Below are 10845 nucleotides of genomic sequence, written 5' to 3'. Positions count from 1 at the left end.
TATAGTGAGTACCCCACAAACATCAGCAGGGAATATTGCAGGGATAGGACACTAACATAGTATGGAAAGCATAGGGCCAGGGTTTAGGGCATAGGGCCATAGAGCATATGGCCAGGTTTTCTACACTGTCCATATTAGCAATATCCAGACCAGCTGATGGTGAAGGTCGATGAGATGGAGCTGCCCTCAGCCAAGGTCAGCCTGAGGATTTAAACTCTAGTAGATCTGGTCAAACAATTAGGTCGTGAAATAGGGGTACAAGACCTGACAGAGCAGTCATCAGTGTTAGACAGTATTCTGGGTTAATACGTGCAGAGGTTTTTTCGTCCAATAATTAAAACCTCTGTTTTTTCACAATTAAGTAGTGGGCAATTACTAGTCATCCAATTGTTTAAATCAACTATGCATTCTGTTAATTTTCTGAATTGGTATGTTTTGTCAGGTCGTGAAGAAAAATAGTATCAGCAGCATAAGGTTTCGTTAGTTAACATTAGTTAACTACATTAATGAACATGAAGTATTAATCAACTGCATTTCTAGAGCATTTATTAATCTCTGTTAATGTTAATTTCAACATTTACTAATACATTTTTAAAATCTAATTTTGTATTTTTTAACATTAATGTACTGTGATGTAACATGAACAAACATTAAACAGCTGTATTTTTATTAACTAACATTAACACAGATTAACAAATACAGTAACAAATGTATTGTTCATGGTTAGTTTATGTTAGTTAATACATGAACTAATGCTAGCAAAAGAAACCTTATTGTAAAGTGTTACCGATATCTCCCAAGGGTAGCATGTACAAGGTAAAAAGAAACGGTCCTAGTACTGAGCCTTGCGGTACTCCATACTGAACTTGTGATCGATATGACACCTCTTCATTTATGGCTACAAATTGATACCGGTCAGATAAGAACGATTTGAACCATGCCAATGCAATTCTACTAATGCCAACATGATTTTCGAGTCTATTCAAAATAGACTTTTTGTGGTCGATAGTATCAAATGCAGCACTAAGATCCAGTAAAACTAATAGACAGATACTTTTTTTTTTTTTTTTAGCCATCTTAAAGGTTTTTGGTATACATCCTAATGACAATGATGAATTAGTAATATTTAAAGGGCCATGAATTGAGAAATCTAATGATTCCTTGAGCTTTCGACATATAAGAGGTCATCATACAATAAGAATATTCTGTAAGTTTCAAAACTGAAAACTTCCTTGTTAGTCAGCTTTTATTGTAACCAAGCCCAGAGAACGACTCATTGTGGTATGATACGGGATTAATGAACTAAAAATAACATTACCTTCCATTGGATCCTAATGCTAGGAATGTGGTTATTATTTTCAACAATGTGAATGTCTCAGAGGAGCATTATTTTATTTGTTTTCGGTACATTTCACTGTGGATTCCTTGGTAAATCAGTCGCCATTTCGTCGCAGGCTTTGCAAACAGACTTTAACGGTATGGACTCGACAGAGTCCCTCGACGGACCCTTACAAAGTCCCTTTTATCTGCAGTTTTTATCAACGAATCTCTTATTTACATTGTATTTGCAGTTATGATATAACTGTTATGCAGTATATATTAGTTATGATAAAATAATTCGTTAGTGTGCCGAAATCAAGTTGCAATGACGAGATCGCAGCATTCATGTGCTCAACATGTCTGTGATCGGCACATGCTCACCAACTGCAACCTTTAATGCCATGATCTAAATATAATGTATAATCAACACTTTTCACAATTAGTTAACCTTGAGAGCTGTAATAGTAAAAACGTGCTAAAGGTTTTCGAGAGAATTCCTCATGTAATAGTAGCTATTTCATATGGAAAGATGTTGGCCAATCACATCAGTGGGCGTTTACACTGAAGTCTCACACAGACACGCCCCTTCAAACACAGCGTTCAAATCAGAGGGCTAAAATCATGGAAGGAAAAATGCCTTTTACTTCTAAATTATGACCATTTTTGATGTAAAAATCATACTAACATTACAGGTGCTGGTCATAAAATTAGAATATCATCAAAAAGTTGATTTATTTCAGTAATTCCGTTAAAAAAGTGAAACTTGTATATTATATAGACTCATTACAGGCAAAGTGAGATATCTCAAGCCTTTATTTGTTATAATTTTGATGATTATGGCTTTCAGTTTATGAAAACCACAAAATCAAAATCTCAGAAAATTTGAATATTACATGAAATCACACAGTAATTACACAGTGATACCATGGTCATTGAACCAGGTTTTGGTTCTTTTGGCAGTGTGGGCCGGTGCAAATCCTGCTGGAAAATGAAGGAAGCATGAAGTGCTCTGAAAATGTCCTGGTCGACGCCTGCGTTGACTCTGGATTTAATAAAGCACAGTGGACCAAAGTCCTCTTTTCTGATGAGAGCAAATTTTGCATCTCATTTGGAAACCAAGGTCCCAGAGTCTGGAGGAAGAATGGAGAGGCACACAATCCAAGATGCTTGAAGTCCAGTGTGAAGTTTCCACAGTCTGTGTTGGTTTGGGGAGCCATGTCATCGGCTGGTGTTGGTCCACTGTGCTGTCCACTCAACGCAGCCGTCCACCAGGACATTTCCAGAGCACTTCATGCTTCCTTCATTTTCCAGCAGGATTTGCACCGGCCCACACTGCTAAAATAACCAAAACCTGGTTCAATGACCATGGGATTACTGTGTAATTACTGTGTGATTTCATGTAATATTCTAATTTTCTGAGATTTTGATTTTGTGGTTTTCACAAGCTGTAAGCCATAATCATCAAAATTATAACAAATAAAGGCTTGAGATATCTCACTTTGCATGTAATGAGTCTATATAATATACAAGTTTCACTTTTTTAACGGAATTACTGAAATAAATCAACTTTTTGATGATATTCTAATTTTATGACCAGCACCTGTATAAGTGCACCCCAGGAAACATTAATAAACAATAAAACAATGCAGTTCATGACCCCTTTAAGAAGAGGATGACTTCTGGAAGCATCTCTTTCAGTAGCTTAGTCGTTATAGGGTCTAACATACTGTACATGATGTTGATTTTGATGATTTAATAAGTATAGACAATTTTTCCTCTCCTACAGCAAAGAATGAATGGAATTTGTCCTCAGGGGGGTCTATAGCATGCCGTCTGACGTGATACTGTAGAAGACGGTTGCATAGTTTTCATTTTCTCTCTAATAGTATCAATCTTTCTAAGTAAAGAAATTCATAAAGTCATGACTACTGTGCTGTTTGGAAAAGTCTGAAGTTGAAGCTTTATTTCTTGTTAATTTAGCCACTGTATTAAATAATTACCTAGGGTTGTGTTTGTTCTCTTCTAAGAGAGTCGAAAAGTAAGCAGATCAAGCCGTTTTTAAGACCTTTTTTGAATGCAGTAACCAGGGTTTGAAATGAACTTTTTCACTCACCGCTACTAAATTTTTAAGTTACCAGCCATTCAGAACTTCTACTAGCCAAAAAATAAATAAAAAAAGATTGAAAGAAAGTGAACCGGATTAACTACGTCACAGCTTATTTACATATATATATTGTAAGAAAAAATGATGTGGACGTCGAAGATCTCAAAAATGAAGTTTATTACAGCATAGCAGTGGCAAGGTACACAAAGCACCTTGGGTTCACCGGCGTCAGAATGAACCCAGAACATCCAAATCTTAAACCTTTTATCCTGTTACAGTTTACAACTCTTAATGTAAATTAAGTTGCTCCTGTTGTGACAGCTGTGGTCTGTATGTTAATGAAGTTGAGACACCCCATTGTCTGAGAAGGTTCTCTGTGTCCCACACCCAGTCCCATTCTACAATTGACTACCATTTGCTCAGGATGTGATCAACCCAAATGGTCAAGAAACAATATAACTTGACTGCCTTAATCTCTATGATAAGTAAGCCATTTTGGGGATGAGCTCATTCTAAAATATATTTAGGAGTGGAATCTGGGTCGAGGCAGACTACAATTTCTTACAATATATATATATGCACACACACACACACACACACACACACACACACACACACACATATAATACATTTTTCGATTTAATACATTCATTTCTTATTTCTCTTTCAGCCTCATCACCAAAAATGTGTTTTAGGTGGACAGATCAATACAGTACAGAGAACATCAACAAAAATGTAGGATGTTGGAAAATAGCAATGTCTTTTCTGTTAACCAAACGCTTTTTAATCTCCGCTATTGCGTCAATGCAAATAATCAAGTGCGCCGTTATTTGTTGCGTAGTGACGTGTGTTCAATTAAACCAAATATGCGCAGATTCTGCACAATACGCTGTATTTAATATACTGTATAATGATGGCTCACGAGTTGAGTATTTGCGCTACATCTGCACAGATTTGGCTTACTTGAACTTCCCCAGCAAAGTGAGTAAACATAATAAGTAACACGCCAAATTGGCTATAAGCTATAAGGCCAAACCTAGCAGCGTCATAACAAGCTCTGCTTCCTTCTCAAATGACTTGAACAATTTTTATGCTCATTTTGAATGCGTTGCTGAGGCATTGATGCGGGGAACATCTCCAACTGGGGATGTGCATGTTAAAGTACCTTCATATGGGAATACACACACAGACATATCATCTCCCGATGGGGATACCTTTGGCAGTCAAGCATTTCAGGTCTCAGTTGCTGATACTTGTAAAGTTTTTAAAGCTGTGAAAATAGGGAAGGCTGCTGGGGCTGATGGCATTACTCCATGAGTCTTAAGGACATGTTATAGTCAACTTGCATCTGTTTTTACTGATATCTTTAACCTGTCACTCTCTCTTTGTATGGTTCCGAATTGTTTTAAAAAATCAATCATAATTCCTGTGCCTAAGAAAACAACTGCCACCTGTATGAATGATTTTAGACCTGTAGCCTTGACTTCTGTGATAATGAAGTGCTTTGAACTGCTTGTGAAATCATATATTAACAACTGCATTCCTGTCTTCACTGATCCACTACAATTTGCATATAGATCAAATAGAGCTGTGGACGATGCTGTCTTTGGTTTTACATTCTGCACTTCAACATCTAGAGCAGAGATCTAAAACTCAATTCCTGGAGGGCCACAGCTCTGCACAGTTTTGCTCCAGCCCTAATCAAACACACCTGATCCAGCTAATCAATGTCTTCAGGATTACTAGAAACTTCCTTGCAGGTGTGAGTTGGAGCTGGTTGGAGCTAAACTGTGCAGAGCTGTGGCCCTCCAGGAATTGAGTTTGAGAGATCACTGATCTAGAGGGTAGGGATACGTATGTCAGGATGCTGTTTGTTGATTATAGCAGTGCCTTCAATACCATCAGACCTTCCATTTTAATATCTAAGCTGTTAGACCTGGGCCTCTGTACTTCCATCTGCAGGTGGATACAGGACTTTCTAACAGGCCGTTCTCAAACAGTTAGAGTAGGCACTACATACTCAGCCCCAATAGTGTTAAATACTGGAGCACCTCAAGGTTGCTGTCTTAGTCTTCTATTATATAGTCTGTATACCTATGACTGTATTGCAAAATATCCCACAAATAGTATTGTGAAATTTGCAGACGATACTACAGTGGTAGGACTCATTGACAGCAATAATGAAACTGCCTATAGGGATGAGGTGAGTAATTTGATCATGTGGTGCCGAAGAAGTAATCTCAGGTCATCATAGATTTTAGAAGAAATAAACCCACACATACACCTGTTTACATTAATAACTCTGCAGTTGAAATTGTTAATACTTTTAAGTTTTTAGGCATTCATATTTCAGACTCCCTTTCATGGTCTTTTCACATCACCTGTGCCATTAAGAGGCTTTACTTCTTGAGGTGTCTTAAGAAATATAACTAAGCATTTTTAAAAAAATGTACCGTTGTACAACTGAGAGTATACTGACAGGTAATATTACAGTGTGGTTTGGAAGGGCTACTTCAAGTGAATTGAATCTTCTGACAAAGGTGGTTAAAACTGCATCAAACATTATTGGGGTTCCACTGGAATCACTCCAGGACATTTATTTGAAACGCAGCACTGGAAAGGCACTGAGTATTTTACAGGATGTTAGTCATCCGGCACATAGTCTCTTTTCCCAACTCCCATCAGAGAGACGTTGGCAGAGCATCCCAACACGTACGTCACGTTTTAGGGACAGTTTTTATCCACAGGCTGTAAGGCTATTGAACGATAGTGCAAGAGGAAGGAGGGTTGAGGTTTGAGCGTATGTTTTAATTTAATTTTATTTATTTTATTTTTTTCTATTTTATCTTATTTATTGACTGGTGCTGAGAGAGTGCTAAGGCACATTGTATTTCATTGCTGTGGTACTCTGTACGAATATGCATATGACAATAAACTTAAACTTGAAACTTGAAACTAGTGATTTGACAGCGTTACCGTTGATTTTTACCTGCATTTGGTGGGTATTAATTTCAAACCTTGACAGTACTGACCTTCCACAAAATGCAAAGAAACCTCTAGTTTTGTTTTCTGTCCACTGCGCTCCATTTTTCTGGCTCCCCTCTTGAGGACCCGAGTGTGCTCTTAAACCACAACATTGGACTATTTTCCTTAATCTTTAAGTGCATAGAAGCAACCATGTCTAAAGTGCTGGAAAAGAGAGTCAATAGTTTCTGTTGTAACACTGAGTTCTTCAAAGCTATCTATGCTGAGGAATTGAAACTGATCAGGAAGATTATTTATAAAGAAATTAGTGGTAGAAATGATAGTTCTGCCATATTTGTAACAAGGAGTTGGTTTTGCAGCCTTGACTAAATGAAGTATAAATAATGATCTGCTCTGCTGCAGAATTTCAACAGCATCAACATTGATTCCGTGTGATAACATTAGATCTAGAGTATGAATACGACAATGAGTACTGTAGGTCCTGACACGTGTTGTCTAACTCCAATAGAGTTCAGAATGTCTCTAAATGCCAATCCCAATGCATATTTTTCGTTCTCTACATGTATCTTAAAATCACCAACAACTACACAACCAGTACTAACTCTGATAGAAAATCAGAAAATAGTCCAGAGGGTGTTGAGGAGAGTAGCAGAAGGGAGAAAGATAACAGAATAAACAAAAGAATGGTGAAGCCAGTTCGTATGATTAAATTCATGAATATGTTGATGACTGAACCTGGGGAAAAAAGAGATGCTCTCCACCTTTGTTGAAATTCGAGGCGTTATACAACATGACTTTACAAGAAGGGACGTGAGAATGCAGTTAAAAGAGATAAAATACAGTTTGTAAGAAAAGTGTATAAATAATTGAACATTAATAGGACAAACCAGTAATTTGCCAGGACAGCATATATGTGTATATGGACATTTATCTACCTGGCAGATTATTCTGCAGGCTTCACAGATGACTTTACTTCATAGTTTCAAGGTCATGTAAAGAAAAATGTGTGCCCTTCATTACTTTTTGATGTTTGGTCATTTGAAAGTTTGATGAAATTGGGAAGGGTGAACGTAATGGAGTGAAAGTGTTATAATTCACCAAACCTTATTAAATATATAAGCAGTTTTTTTTGTTTTTTTGACCTAGTGCAGAGTGTGATGGCTCAGCGAGTAGTTGTGTGTTTGTCCCCGAGTTACAGGTGATTGCTGGAGGGCATGGCTTTACACCTGAATGAAATCATGGCACTTTAAAAGACACTGGGTTAAACAAGAGTAAGAGAGAACTATTGGTGTTGTTGCTGCTCATGAGGCTACCGGAAAACTGACCGGGATGTGTGGGTTACGGGAGACCACAGCCGATCGGAGATCTCATTTGATCCATCTTCCCCTATTATGATGTTTTGATTTGGACCTTTCGTTGTTTATGTCTGGTTGGACTTATGTCACTTAAACTTGCTACTTACACTCACATGCTGACACGCTGACTAACAATTACGCTGATCACTTGACATTTCATGTTTCTTACTTAAGTTAAATAAATAGTATTGTTTATGTGGCGTCTCCCTTTGTTGCGATCTAAAAATAGAATCATAACAAGAGAGATCGAGGAAGGTCGAAGGGATGATCTATTTCACTAGAAGAGGGTTGGAGTATGTATGAAATTTACGCAGGATGGAAAATGTGAGTGTTTTACACAGTATCCCAATCTTGGTGCTTACAGAATACTATAAATTGCACTGCTGCTTTAAACTGAATATATTTGGTTAGAAATATATGTTATTTTGTATTGGCGATTTGATATACCCCTTTCTCCGATCTGTGGTATATTCCCCAGGTACTGCACTCTTTAGCCAGAGGCAAGCACTCTGAAGAGAGTTTGTGAAACAGAGAACAGAGTTCACTGTTCCATTTTCCATTTTTCCATTTTAACACTGTTCCATTTTAGTCTTGTAAAAAAAAAAGAAGAAAAGACAACAAAAAGAACATCTGTATGTACCTTAAGATGAAATATTACAGGCACTCCTGATTCATTAAATTTTTTAATGTTTTTCATGGTATTGACGACTTTATCAGAAGAGACCTGTGACCTACCTGTTGAGTGCACTTAGGGTAATATTGGCTATCTGCTTTTGGGAGTTGGAGTGCGATGTTATTTTTGGCTTTATCATGTCTGGAACATACAGTAGTACACAACCTCCAGAAACAATCTTTTTCCAATTCTGCATCATGGGCCTCATTTATAAAACATGCGGACACACAGATTTGATCTTTGAGAGTGTGTACGCTAAAATCCACGCTATGGTTCATGTTTATAAGAACAGTCTTTGACGTGGAAAAGTGCTTAGCGCCACATCAGGGTCTAAGCAGACGTTCACACTTTTCCTTGTGGCAGAGAGTCGGAGTACTGCAGGTATTTGGAAACATAAGCAATTCTTGCCGCTCACCATTCTCAAGTAAAGGATTTGAACGTTGACTGGTGCTGATTTATATGATAATGACATTAATAAGGTGCCATTTACAAAGCGGAGGTCTGAAACCATTTAGCTGCGCACAAGTTCAAGATAATTTGAGATTTATAAATTCCACTTCTGGAAGAGAGGCCTATTCATAGTTTTTGTGCATACGGGCATTAAAGTCACAGGAAAAGGTAAAACAATGATATCGAATGATTTTAAAGTTGGAGGAGTAAATGAGATGGAGTTTTTCACTCTATACTACATTTTCCGCCTAATTCAGGTTACCGCTAGTCTGGCTATCACCAGACCAAGCTCAATTTTTTAAGATTGAACATTAGTCTGGAGAGTCTGCTCTGTATTTTTGACTGCACAAGAGGCGTGATCAAGGGGCATAGTTCAAATGACCCTGTACGCAACTGGATAGTCCTTCAACCCATCAGACCAACGATCCGGGTGACGTACTTTGCAGTGAAAACTCCAGGCAGGAAAACGTGTAACCAAACGTGTTGGTTTGGAGCATTGATCAGCGGTTTGCAGAAGCAGCAATGAAATCGAGTGATTTTTGCAGGTTGTGAAAAAAAAAACATGAAAGTGAGTGGTATTTACACCCACTCGAGCAATTTGTTTGTGAAACTAAAGAAGCCAATGAGCATTGTCGAGAGGTTAAAAGGAAATGGATTGGATTAAACCCGCCAATAGCGCAACAGGTGGATAAGCCAGGTTGTGATTGGTCCCCGCAAATTTGTAACGGAAACGGGATAGAAGAATGTACAGGTTTCCAGCCTGAACTGCAGGGAGAAATCAAATCGCCGGCAGATCGGGCTGGGTTCACCCAGTCTAGGTTAGAGCCTGAACTTTCCAATGTGATTGCGTAATGCGTGAAGTCGTTGATGTGTAAGACGAGCATTTGTGGTTAAAAAGTATAGAAATGTAGTTGTTTTTTAGAAAATGGCCAATGGTTTGGCTAGATAAGACCCTTATTTCTTGTCTGGGTTCGTGTAGAGACTTTGAAGCCTGAAGTTGGACCTTCAACCCGTTAATAACCACTGAAGTCAACTATATGGAGAAAAATCCTGGAATGTTTTCCTCAAAAACCTTCATTTCTTTTCGACTGAAGAAAGAAATACATGAATATCTTGGATGAGTATATTATCAGGATTTTTTTTATTCTGAAGTGAACTAATCCTTTAACTATTGCAAGACACACATTTCAGGATAAACATACAAGCATATGGCCATTTTTCTGAGCACATTAATCCTATTTCCCACTTTTTTATGGTGTTATTTTCCCATGCTGGGAAGAGTGTCTCTTCATGGATCTCACCTCAGTACAGAGGCTCAGGAGGGGTGTGTGCGAGTGTGTGTGTGTGTGCGTGTGAGGATTACACTAGAGGATTCAGTGTAAATAATATATTACTCGGTGCAATGTGTGACCTTCACATGGTATGAAGGGTAGGTATTCTTTCAAACAGTTCTTTCATATATAGGATTTGCTGAGAGAAGTAGTTCATAGCTTGCACTGTCAGCCATTTTGACTCTGATATCAGAATAAAATATGCAAATGAAAGACTGATTTGTTTAAAAAAAAAATAATAATAATTATGGACTTTTGGATTAAATTGAATTTGTCTTTGTGTAGATGAAATGAGATGAAATCGAGAAAGTGTTTTATGCAGCAAGAAAACCACAATGATTTATTTTTTAAAAAGTGCAGTTCTCCAGATGTCCAGAAGTTGATGAATAGTAGAGTGCCAGTTGATCAATCTGTGTAACATTATGCTGTATATTATGTCAAAAATGTCATTTATTATTTTGTTTTCTCATCAATTGAACATGAGGGCATTTTTTTTTCTAAATAAGCATCCTGCTTTAAGGTTGAGTTTAATTAAAAGACAATACAGTATTTAGTTCCAGAGACTCAAGGATGTTTATTAATAGTTTCTTGTTTCATTCAGACTGAGTTGAGATAAGAGTTGAGTTG

Source organism: Squalius cephalus, assembly GCF_949319135.1.
Source record: "Squalius cephalus genome assembly, chromosome: 11".
In the NCBI taxonomy this organism is placed as follows: Eukaryota; Metazoa; Chordata; class Actinopteri; order Cypriniformes; family Leuciscidae; genus Squalius; species Squalius cephalus.
This window is presented reverse-complemented; position numbering follows the sequence as displayed.